Genomic DNA, 11,440 nt, shown 5'->3' on the forward strand with positions numbered 1-11,440 from the left:
GTAAACCCACTCTACCACTGGGCCCTTCCTCCTGGGGGCCCGGCCTGAACCTTCCCACCCCCTCTCTCCATACCTGGGGGCTCGGCCTGGACCTTCCCACCCCCTCTCTCCATACCTGGGTACCAGGAGTTGGCGTGTGAGAGCTGCTCTCCGGAGTGCTGGCCAGGGCCAGGGCAGTGGCCAGCTCGCTCTGGGTGATGGGCCGGGGGCCGGCAGCCCCACTGTACCCCAGGGAGGCTGGGCGGGAGCTGGGGGTGCTGCTTGAGGGCGTGGACCTGGCACTCTGGACAAGGGAGGTGCCCAGATCAGGGCGGCAGCCCTGAGTGGTTCTCAGAACCCCACTCCTGCTCTAGGAACAGTTCTTGGGGAGACTCCTCAGGCTGCCAGGGTCACAGCAATTTTCCGGGGCCCCCACAGGGCCTCTGACCACCCCCTGCTGGGCGTGCCAGGTCCCGGGGAGGGCGCCTCCCCAGCACCATCTCCCCCAAATGGCAGGCAGCCCGGTCACTTACCGGGTGAAAGTCGTCCTCATCATCAGAGAGCCCTTCAAACAGGAAGCCACCTGGAGGAGGGAGGACAGATTTCAGGAGGAGGAACAGGAAGGCACAGGCGCTGCTCCAGTGTCTCAGCACTACTTACTCCAAATTCATGTTCTCATCTCTCCCCTGGAAAATTACAGGACAGATGCTCTCCCTGACTCAAACCCAGAGTTCCCAAGGAACACCCTCTGCCAGAACTATACATAGCTGCGAGTAGAGCAAAGCCCTGGGCCACTGCCCGTTCCCCAGGGGCCCGCGTCCCGCAGGCCAGGGGCTCACCTGGCATGTCCCAGTAGGCGCTGGAGGGCATGCCCCGGGAAGAGGAATTGCAGCCCCCACCCCCCTCCCCCGCCACACTCTGACTAGGGCTGCTGGCAGTCTTGGAGCCTTACAGATCTTTCTGGCGTGGCAGCGCGCACACTCACTCACCCAACCCACACGCTCCCTGTAGGGACAGCCATGGACCCACAGAGCCATGTACATGCACTTCCCATGGTGCCACACTCCTCAGGCATCCAGGCGGCATATTATCCTGCTCCCAGCTTCCTGTGCCGGCTCCCTATGGTTTCAGACAGTAGAGCTGTGAAGTCTGCTCCTTGGGAGGCCTATGGAGGTGCTGGCCGTCCAGAGCAGCATGCCAGGATGGAGGGGAGCAAGGCTTCGAGTGATGGGCATCAGAGTGGAGGTCATGCTACCCACGGCCAGGGCGGGACGTTGGCATGCAGACAGACTGAGTAGGACAGGCAGATCCCAGCACGAGGAGGCAGAATCAAATGCCTGACCCCACCCGGCCTCTCACAGCCTTCTGGCTGGCCTCCAGCCTACAGGAGTAAGCGGTGCCAGGAGTCACGGGGGACTTGCCACTTGCTAGCTGGAACTCCACAGGAAAACGCCGGTGGGCGGGGACAAGACAAACGACGCTCTTCTGCTAGTGGCCTCAGGTCCCTTCTCTTCTCTAGGCCTCAGGTCCGGTCCCCCCAATCCATGAAGTGATCAATGTAGATAAAAGTCAGTGAGGATATCTGGAAGGGCACAGACAAGTCTAACAGCAGACTAGCTCGCTAATGGCCAGCTAAGTATTTGGACCTGAGGGCTGTGTTTCTCAGAGGATGGGCTGGCCTGAGTGGGCATGGTTCCCTGTGAGCCTATATGCAGCAGCAAGGCGATCTCCCCTCAGAGAGGAGTGGTGGGGAGGGTGAAGGTAGGCAGAGGGTGGATGATCTGTGGGAAGCACTCAAAGCCCTACCATTGCTTTGCTTTGAGAACACTAGGAATCTTCAACTTGGGCTCTTTCTCGCCCTTTTTCATTTTTCCTCCCATCCCCAGGCAGCAGTCTTCTGGGCTGCCCTGCCACACACAAACACCCTCCTCCCCAGATGGTCTATGCGCAGAGAATTTAAACTCATTTCTATGTGAGTGGGAGGGGATATAATTAAGAAGACTCTTTTTATTATCATGTTGAGGTAGTTTCCTTTTATTGCTTTTTGCTGAACGTTTTTATCTTGAAAGGGTGTCGAATTTTGTCAATGTTTTTTCTACATTGAGATGTGCATGTGGTTTTTTCCCCTTCATTTTGTTGATGTGGTATATTACATTGATCACTTTTTGTGTGTTGAACCATCTTTGCAATCCAGGAATAAATCTCACTTGGTCACGGTGTGTCATGGTACATCTTTTTGATATGCTACTGAATTCTGTTAGTATTTTGTGATTTTTGCATCAAGGTTTCTAAGGGATATTCAGTTCAGTTCATTTCGGTCACTCAGTCATGTCTGACTCTTTGCAACCCAGTGAACCTCAGCATGCCAGGCCTCCCTGTCCATCACCAACTCCCGGAGTCTACCCAAACTCATGTCCACTGAGTTGGTGATGCCATCCAGCCATCTCATCCTCTGTCATCCCCTTCTCCTCCTGCCCTCAATCTTTCCCAGCATCAGGGTCTTTTCAAATAAGTCAGCCCTACGCATCAGGTGGTCAAAATATTGGGGTTTCAGCTTCAACATCAGTCCTTCCAATGAACACCTAGGACTGAACTCCCTTGGGACGGACTGGTTGGATCTCCTTGCAGTCCAAGGGACTCTCAAGGGTCTTCTCCAACACCACAGTTCAAAAGCATCAATTCTTCGGTGCTCGGCTTTCTTCACAGTCCAACTCTCACATCCATACATGACTACTGGAAAAACCATAGCCTTGACTAGATGGACCTTTATCAGACTGTGGTTTTCTTGTAGTGTTTTTGTCTGGCTTTGATGTCAGGGCAATGTCCTTGTAAAATGAGTTGGAAAGTGCTCCGTCTTCTTTAGGCTTTTGGAAAAGTTTGAGAAGAATTAGCCTTATTTATTTAAATGTTCAGTAGAGTTTACCAGTGAAGTCATCGAGTCCAGGACTTTTCTTTGTTGGCAGTTTTTTGTTTTTATTGTCTTTTTTTTTTCAAAATCTTCTCAGCACCGTGTGGTTAATAAAGTTTTGATTACTGATTCAGTCTCCTTACTGCTTATAGATCTGTTCAGATACTCTATTCATGGTTTAGTCTTCGTAGGTTTTGTGTTTTTAGCAGTTTGTGCATTTTATTTAGCTGATCCAATTTGTTAGCGTAGAACTGTCATAGCACTCTCCTATAGTCCTTTCTATTTCCATAGAATCGGGTACTGTTTCCATTTCCATTTCTGACTTTAGTAATTTGAATCTTCTCTCTTTTCTTCTTAGTCTAGTTAAAGGTCTGTCAATTTTGTTGATCTTTTCAAAGAACCAACTTTTGGTTTCATTGATTTTTTTCTATTGTTTTTCTCTTCTCGATTTCACTTATCTCTGCTCTAATGTTTACCATTTCCTTCCTCCTACTAGCTTTGGGTTTAGTTTTTTCTTTTAGCTCAAGTTCCTTAAGTTGTAAAGTAGGTTGTTGATTTGAGATCTTTTTTTGTTTTCTTTTCTTCAGTTCCATTGAGGTGTAATTGACATACAGCACAGCAGATTTACTGTCTTAACAACTTTCATATATAACATACAGCAATGTTGACTGTATTTATCATGCTGTACATCACATCCCTAATATTTGTTTATCTTATAACTGGAAATTTGTACCTGTTGACTACCTTTATCTAATTCTCCCTCTCACTTCCCCCTACTTCTGGTAATCATAAATATGATCTCTTTTTCCATGAACTTGTTTGGTTTTGAAGTATAAACAACCTACAACACTATGTTAGTTCCTGTTACACAACATAGTGATTTGATATTTCTACATATCTTGAAATGTTCATCACAGTAAGTCTAGTTACAATAGGTCACTATACAAAGATATTGTATAGTTACTGATTGTATTCCCCACACTGCACATTTCATGTTCAAGACTTATTTATTTGGGAACTGGAAGTTTGTACCTCTTAATCTCCTTCATCTATTTCTTTTCTCCTCCTACCTCTCTTCCCTGTGGAAACCACCTGTTTAATCTCTGTATCTGTTTTGTTTTGTTCTATCTGTATCGCATTTGTTTTGTTGTTTAGGTTCTACATATATGAGAAATCATACAGTATTATCTTTCTCTGACTTATTGTGCTTAGCATAATACCCTCTAGGTCCAGTCATGTTGTCATGAGTGGCAAGATTTCATTCTTTTCTTATGGCTGAATAATATTTCATTCTGTGTGTGTGTGTGTGTGTGTGTGTGTGTGTGTGTGTGTGTGTGTGTGATTGTACACATCTTCTTTATCCATTCATCTATTGATGGGAATTTATCTGGTATCCATATCTTGGCCATTGTAAGTAATGCTGCAATGAACTTAGAGGTGTATATATCTATTCTAACTAGAGTTTTGTTTTCTTCAGATAAATACCCAGGAATAGAATTGCTGGATCATTTGGTAGTTCTATTTTTCATCTTTTTTGAGGAATCTCCGTACTGTTTTCCATAGTGGCTGCACCAATTGACATTCCCAACAGTGTGCAAGATTCCCTTTTCTCTCCATCCTCATTGACAATTGTTGTCATTTTGGATAATACTGGCCATTCTGACAGGCACAAGGAAATAGCTTATTGTAGTTTTGACTTACATTGCCCTGATTAGTGATGTTGAGCATCTTTCGTTGCCTGTTGGCCTTCTGTATGTTCTTGTTTTTTAATGTAAGTATTTATAGTTATAATTCCCATCGGCACCACTTTCACTGTGTCCCAGAAGTTTTGGTGTGTTGCTTTCATTTTCAATCATCTCTAAATATTTTCTAATTTCCTCTCTGACTTCTTCTTTGATCCATTGGTTATTTAAAAGTGTGTTGTTTAGTATACACAGTTTTGTATACTTTCCAGTTTTCTTTATGTTAGTGATTTCTGATTTTATCTTGTGGCGAGAGAAGATGCTTTGTATGATGTGTCTCAAAATCTTTTGAGACTTAACTTGTGGCCTAATATACAGATTTTGGGCTCCAAAGTCACTGCAGATGGTGACTGCAGCCATGAAATTAAAAGAGGCCTGCTTCTTGGAAGAAAAGTTATGGCCAATCTAGACAGCATATTAAAAAGCAGAGATGTGACTTTGCCAACAAAGGTCCGTATAGTCAAACTATGGTTTTTCCAGTAGTCATGTATGGATGTGAGAGTTGGACCATAAAGAAAGCTGGGTGACAAAGAATTAGTGCTTTTCGACTGTGGTGTTGGAGAAGACTGTTGAGAGTCCCTTGGACTGCAAGGAGATCCAACCAGTCCATCCTAAAGGAAATCAGTCTTGAATATGCATTGGAAGGACTGATGCTGAAGCTGAAACTCCAATACTTTGGCCACCTGATGCAAAGAACTGACTCATTTGAAAGACCCTGATGCTGGGAAAGATTGAAGGCAGGAGGAGAAGGGGATGACAGAGGATGAGATGGTTGGATGGCATTATCAACTCAATGGACATGAGTTTGAGTAAGCTCTGGGAGTTGGTGATGGACAGGGAAGCTTGGCATGCTGCAGTCCATGGGGTCACAAAGAGTCGGACATGACTGAGCAGCTGAACTGAACTGATACAGAAAATGGAACAGAAAATGTTCTATGTGCACTTGAGAAAAAATGTGTTTGCTGTTGTTGGGTGGAGTGTTCTGTTTGTCTGTTAGATATAACTGGTTTATTGTGTTGTTTAAATTCTCTATTTCCTTACTTATCTTCTGTCTGGTTGTTTCATATGTATATATGTATATATATAAAAAACAACTATTTCTGCTTTATTGACTATGCCAAAGCCTTTGACTGTGTGGATCACAATAAAGTGTGGAAAATTCTGAAACAGATGAGCATACCAGACCACCTGACCTGCCTCTTGAGAGACCTGTATACAGGTCAGGAAGCAACAGTTAGAACTGGACATGGAACAGCAGACTGGTTCCAAAAAGGAAAAGGAGTACGTCAAGGCTGTATATTGTCACCCTGCTTATTTAACTTCTATGCAGAGTACATCATGTGAAACGCTGGGCTGGATGAAGCACAAGCTGGAATCAAGATAGCCGGGAGAAATAACAATAACCTCAGATATGCAGATGACACCACCCTTATGGCAGAAAGTGAAGAAGAACTAAAGAGCCTCTTGATGAAAGTGAAAGAGGAGAGTGAAAAAGTTGACTTAAAACTCAACATTCAGAAAACGAAGATCATGGCATCTGGTCCCATCACTTCATGGCAAATAGATGGAGAAACAGTGGAAACAGTGACTGACTTTATTTTTGTGGGCTCCAAAATCACTGCAGATGGTGATTGTAGCAATGAAATGAAAAGACACTTGCTCCTTGGAAGGAAAGTTATGACCAACGTAGACAGCATATTAAAAAGCAGAGATATTACTTTACCAACAAATGTCTGTCTAGTTAAGGCTATGGTTTTTCCAGTGGTCATGTATAGATGTGAGAGTTGGACTATAAAGAAAGCTGAGCGCTGAAGAATTGATGCTTTTGAACTGTGGTGTTGGAGAAGACTCTTGAGAGTCCCTTGGACTGCAAGGAGATCCAACCAGTCCATCCTAAAGGAGATCAGTCCTGAGTGTTCATTGGAAGGACTGATGTTGAAGCTGAAACTCCAATACTTTGGTCACCTCATGTGAAGAGCTGACTCATTGGAAAAGACCCTGATGCTGGGAAAGACTGAGGGCAGGAGGAGAAGGGGACGACAGAGGATGAGGTGGTTGGATGGCATCACCGACTCGATGGACATGGGTTTGGGTGGTCTCTGGGAGTTGGTGATGGACAGGGAGGCCTGGTGTGCTGTGGTTCATGGGGTTGCAAAGAGTCAGACATGACTGAGAGACTGAATTGAACTGAACTGAACTGATCTGATATATTTGAAACTACAAATTAAAAGAGCATAACACATGTACTTCCCTGGTGGTTCAGTGGTTAAGAATCACCTGCCAGTGCAGGAGACACAGGTTCGATCCCTGGTCCAGGAATATTCCACTTGCTGTGGAGCAACTAAGCCCATGGGCCACAACTACTGAAGCCTGCATACCCTGCAACCTGTGCTCTGCAACAAGAGAAGCCACCACAATAAGAAGCCCGCATAACACAGCTAAAGAGTAGCCCCCACTTGATGCAACTAGAGAAAGCCTCTGTGCAGCAATGAAGACTCAGTGCAGCCAAAAATAAATAAATTGATTAATTAAAGAAAAAGGAGAATACCACATGTTTGAGACTATTGTCCTTAAAACAAGCAACACCAAGATGCAGTCTGGTAAATTTACTGGTTAAAAAAAAGAGAAAAAAATAGGTAACTAGGCAAAAAAAAAAAAAAAAAAGATGGCTGGGTATAAGCAGTCCTCCTGCATCACAGGCCCCCAGCCAGGCCATCCCTGGGGCTCAGATCCTGTGGGAACCAATCAGACCTGACCCCTCTGGTGGCCCCCATCCTCCCAGCACAATACCAGCAACAGACTGTCTGGGACAAGTGTGACCTTCTGTGGAGGGGGTTTTCCTAAAGCGGGGCTGCCTGCTGGAGCACCATTCTTCCTCATCAGCACTGGGTGCTGTCATGCATGTCCTTACTGTCCCTGCATCCTCACTGCCCGTGAAAGAGGGCTGCTCAGGGGAGGGGGGAGTGGTCACTAGAATGGGGAGCAACAAAGGATGGGCCCACAGTCCAGTCTGGACAAGGACAGCCTTCCAAGCTGACCCACTGACCCGACAGGCCTTGAATGCTCACCTCAAGGAGCCCTTTGAGAGCAGGCATCAGGGCGGGCTCCGAGAATGGCAGGAATGCGGTATCCAGCAGGGAGTGCCTGCAGCAGGCAGCCAGGGAGGCCCAGGCACGGGGCAGGAGCCAGGCCACCCTCCTACTGGAGGCCCAACCACAGCTGTCAGGAGCCTCCTCCCATAGTCGGGCCCCACCCTGGATCACCAGACCCACCTCACACCCTCGCCAGAGGAAGAAGAGGGAAGGCCCACGCAGGGCCCAGGAATTAGCCCTCAGGCTCGCCATCCTGTGGAAGCCCACAGGTCAAGGAGAGGGAAGGGAACAGTGGCTGAGCTGAGGGGCCCGGAGGCCAGAGAGATGGTGCCACTGGCCCAGGACACAGAACTAGGGAGACAGAGCAGGGCCAGGCAGCAGCTCAGGTTTCTGGAGCTCATCGCCCTGCTCCAGCCCAGGACCACAGCCTGGACTTCCATGAGAGCGTCCTGATCTTCCAAAGCCGGCCGTCCCCTTCTCTCGGCCACCCTGGGTCATCTCCTGCTCTCTACCCTACATTCCCTTGCTGGCCAAGGAAAAAGTCACTGGCCTGGTAACTAGAGGGATCACCCATCCACCATCCTTCCAGGTAGGACTCTGACCTCCAGGGGCTTTTAGCAATCAAGCCTTAAACTTGAAGGAATGACTCTGGAACTTTGCATGTCAGATCAGTGGAAGGAAACCTTTTCAGTGGAGGAGGTGAGGGGCAAAGGAACAAATGTTTCATCGTTGCCTCTCACGGAATGGCAGGGAGGAGGGCCTGGGAAGCCACTCTTTGTATCCAGAAGCCCAGTTTTTGAGGTGGCATGGGCCCGTGCTGCTGTTGCTGCTGCTGCTGCTGCTGCTGCTGCTGCTAAGTCGCTTCAGTCGTGTCCAACTCTTAGCGACCCCATGGACTGCAGCCTACCAGGCTCCTCTGCCCATGGGATTTTCCAGGCAAGAGTACTGGAGTGGGTTGCCATTGCCTTCTCCATGGGCCCGTGCTAAGGGTTGTGATTGCTGTTGGGGTGCTGGCAACACTCAGCAGGGCAGGCAGGGCTCCCGACAGCTGCCTTATGGGGGAGAGCTGGTGAGCTGGGGAAGGTACCAGTACTCTGGTACCTGAGTACCCTGAGGTGGTACTCAGCCCTCGGTGGCCTTGGAGGTGTGCCTCTCTTTATCAGCCATGGGAACAGTGAGCTGTGTGCTGGGCCACTGGGGAGGGTCCTTCGGCCCACCAAGGTCAGCTGTGGGTGGGAGGGGAGCGTACCTAACGTGCGGAGGGAAGTAGCAGGTATAGCATGAAGGGGCATATGCAAATATAAATGTAAACTTTTCTCAGTAATTGTACCAGTGATTGTAGTATGCAGATTCTCATGCTGGAGACTGTTGTGTATGCAATGTGGGATAGAGTGAGTCATTATGGAATACGCCTATGTAATATAAAAAGGTTACATAGACGCTTGTAGTCTTGAATGTGAAGTAGCAGTATAAATTATCCCTATTTCTATCTTTTAAGTATAGCTTTAGACATAAATAGAGACACAGACATAGGTCTAGCTCTCTCCACTAAAGCAGCTTAGAAATAATGACCAATCCAGTAGAAACGAGTCTCCCTAGTGCCAGGCTGTGGTCTTGAAATTCAATTTACCACTAAACACAATCTGAACTTTCTGAAGAAATGCCTCATTGTTGTTTGGTGCAGGAAATGTAAAGATGAGGCAAATGTAAACTCTTGCCATGCCAGATGGTAAGGCAATGATCAGAACCTTTTAGGTTAAACGTTAAGATGACTCAGGCAGAAGCTGAAGAGACTCCACTGTGACGATGATACTAATCTTGGGTGGCCTTGGCCTGCAACTGCTTGAAGCGGAGTTTGGGTCCCCAGTTGGAGACTGAGGACAGGTTGCAGCAGTCAGAGCACCAAATCTTAATCACTAGACCAGTGGTCAGTGACAAGGGCCTTGGCCTTTCAGCTTTGCAGGAAAGAACTGCCACAAAGACAGAAAGTAGTGAAACAAGTATTTATTAGGAGGGAAAAAAGAGTACAGTACATGTAGATAGACACACAGGCAGACTCAGAGAGAGAGAGAGAGAGAGAGAGAGAGAGAGAGAGAGAGAGCAAGAGGGAGGGAGGGAGGCTGATTTGTGTCAGTGTGGCAGCTTGAATTACTTTTATGAGGCATTGCTTCCTCCCATGTGTACGCACGCATCTCTCCCAGATGGAGTCTACTGCAAAGGCCTGTGGATAGAGCATCTCTTGACATCACTCCCCTTTGACCTCCAAGGAGCCTTTCTGTGCATGTGTGGTCATGGAGGTCTTCTGACTTTGAGAATGAGAAATATTTGACCTGGGCAGGGCCTAGCCTCCTCCCTTAATGGTCTTGCTATGCTCATTTGAAAAAACCCTGATACTGGGAAAGATTGAAGGTGGGAGAAGGGGATGACAGAGGATGAGATGGTTGGATGGTATCACCGACTCAATGGACATGAGTGAGTCCTCTGGGAGTTAATGATGGAAAGGGAGGCCTGGCATGCTGCAGTCCATGGGGTTGCAGAGAGTGACTAAACTGAACTGATGCTCATCTTGGAGTTTCAGTCCAAAGGGAATAAATCTCCAGTAGCTTTACCCTGGCCCACAGGGAGAGGTGGGTGGTCCATCTACTTCCTACCTCAGTAAAACAGATTTCAATATGAGCAAATGCAGGTAAATATATTGTAGAAAATGGGAGCCATTTTGGAGGAGGTAAAATTATAGAGGGGAAAACTAGGAAAGAATATGTAGTGTGAGTTGGAATTTGAAGTATTGGTATTAGAACATAATAACTGTCGTTATTCAGATGCTTCAGTTCAGTTCAGTTCAGTTGCTCAGTCGTGTCCGACCCTTTGTGACCCCATGGACAGCAGCGCTCCAGGCCTCCTTGTCCATCACCAAGTTTACTCAAAACTCATGTTCATCGAGTTGGTGATGCCATCTAATTCTGTTGTCCCCTTTTCCTCCTGCCTTCAATCTTTCCCAGCATCAGGGTCTTTTCCCAGTGAGTCAGTTCTTCGCATCAGGTAGCCAAAGTATTGAAATTTCAGCTTCAGCATCAGTCCCTCCAATGAATATTCAGGACTGATCTCCTTGCTGTCCAAGGGACTCTCAAGAGTCTTCTCCAACATCACAGTTCAAAAGCATCAATTCTTCAGTGCTCAGCTTTCTTTATAGTCCAACTCTCACATCCATACATGACTACTGGAAAAAACAGCTTTGACTATACGGACCTTTGTTGACAAAGTAATGTCTCTGCTTTTTAATATGCTGTCTAGGTTGGTCATAACTTTTCTTCCAAGGAGCAAGCATCTTTTAAATTCATTGCTGCAGTCACCATCTGCAGTGATTTTGGAGCCTCCCAAAATAAGTTACTCCCTGTTTCCATTGTTTCCCCACCTATTTGCCATGAAGTGATGGGACCAGATGCCATGATCTTAGCTTTTATATTTTTTATTCATACAGATCTGGTTTTGGTTGCTTTCTGTAAAAGAATGAATTTGATTAAAAATTTAAAACTGTAGACCTCAAGTGACATGTGGTCTGCTTTTCCCTCTTATCAAAAAAGCAGACTTCAGCTAGTCAACTTCACTCACACAAAAGTTACTGACTACACACTTCCTCCTGCCACTGAGTCTTTAGTTTCTTAATAGAATGCCCCAGTTTAACTCTATGTTAAAATGCAGATCTCAGGACCAATCTTTTG

The sequence above is a fragment of the Budorcas taxicolor genome, chromosome 21, assembly GCF_023091745.1.
Source record: "Budorcas taxicolor isolate Tak-1 chromosome 21, Takin1.1, whole genome shotgun sequence".
NCBI lineage: Eukaryota > Metazoa > Chordata > Mammalia > Artiodactyla > Bovidae > Budorcas > Budorcas taxicolor.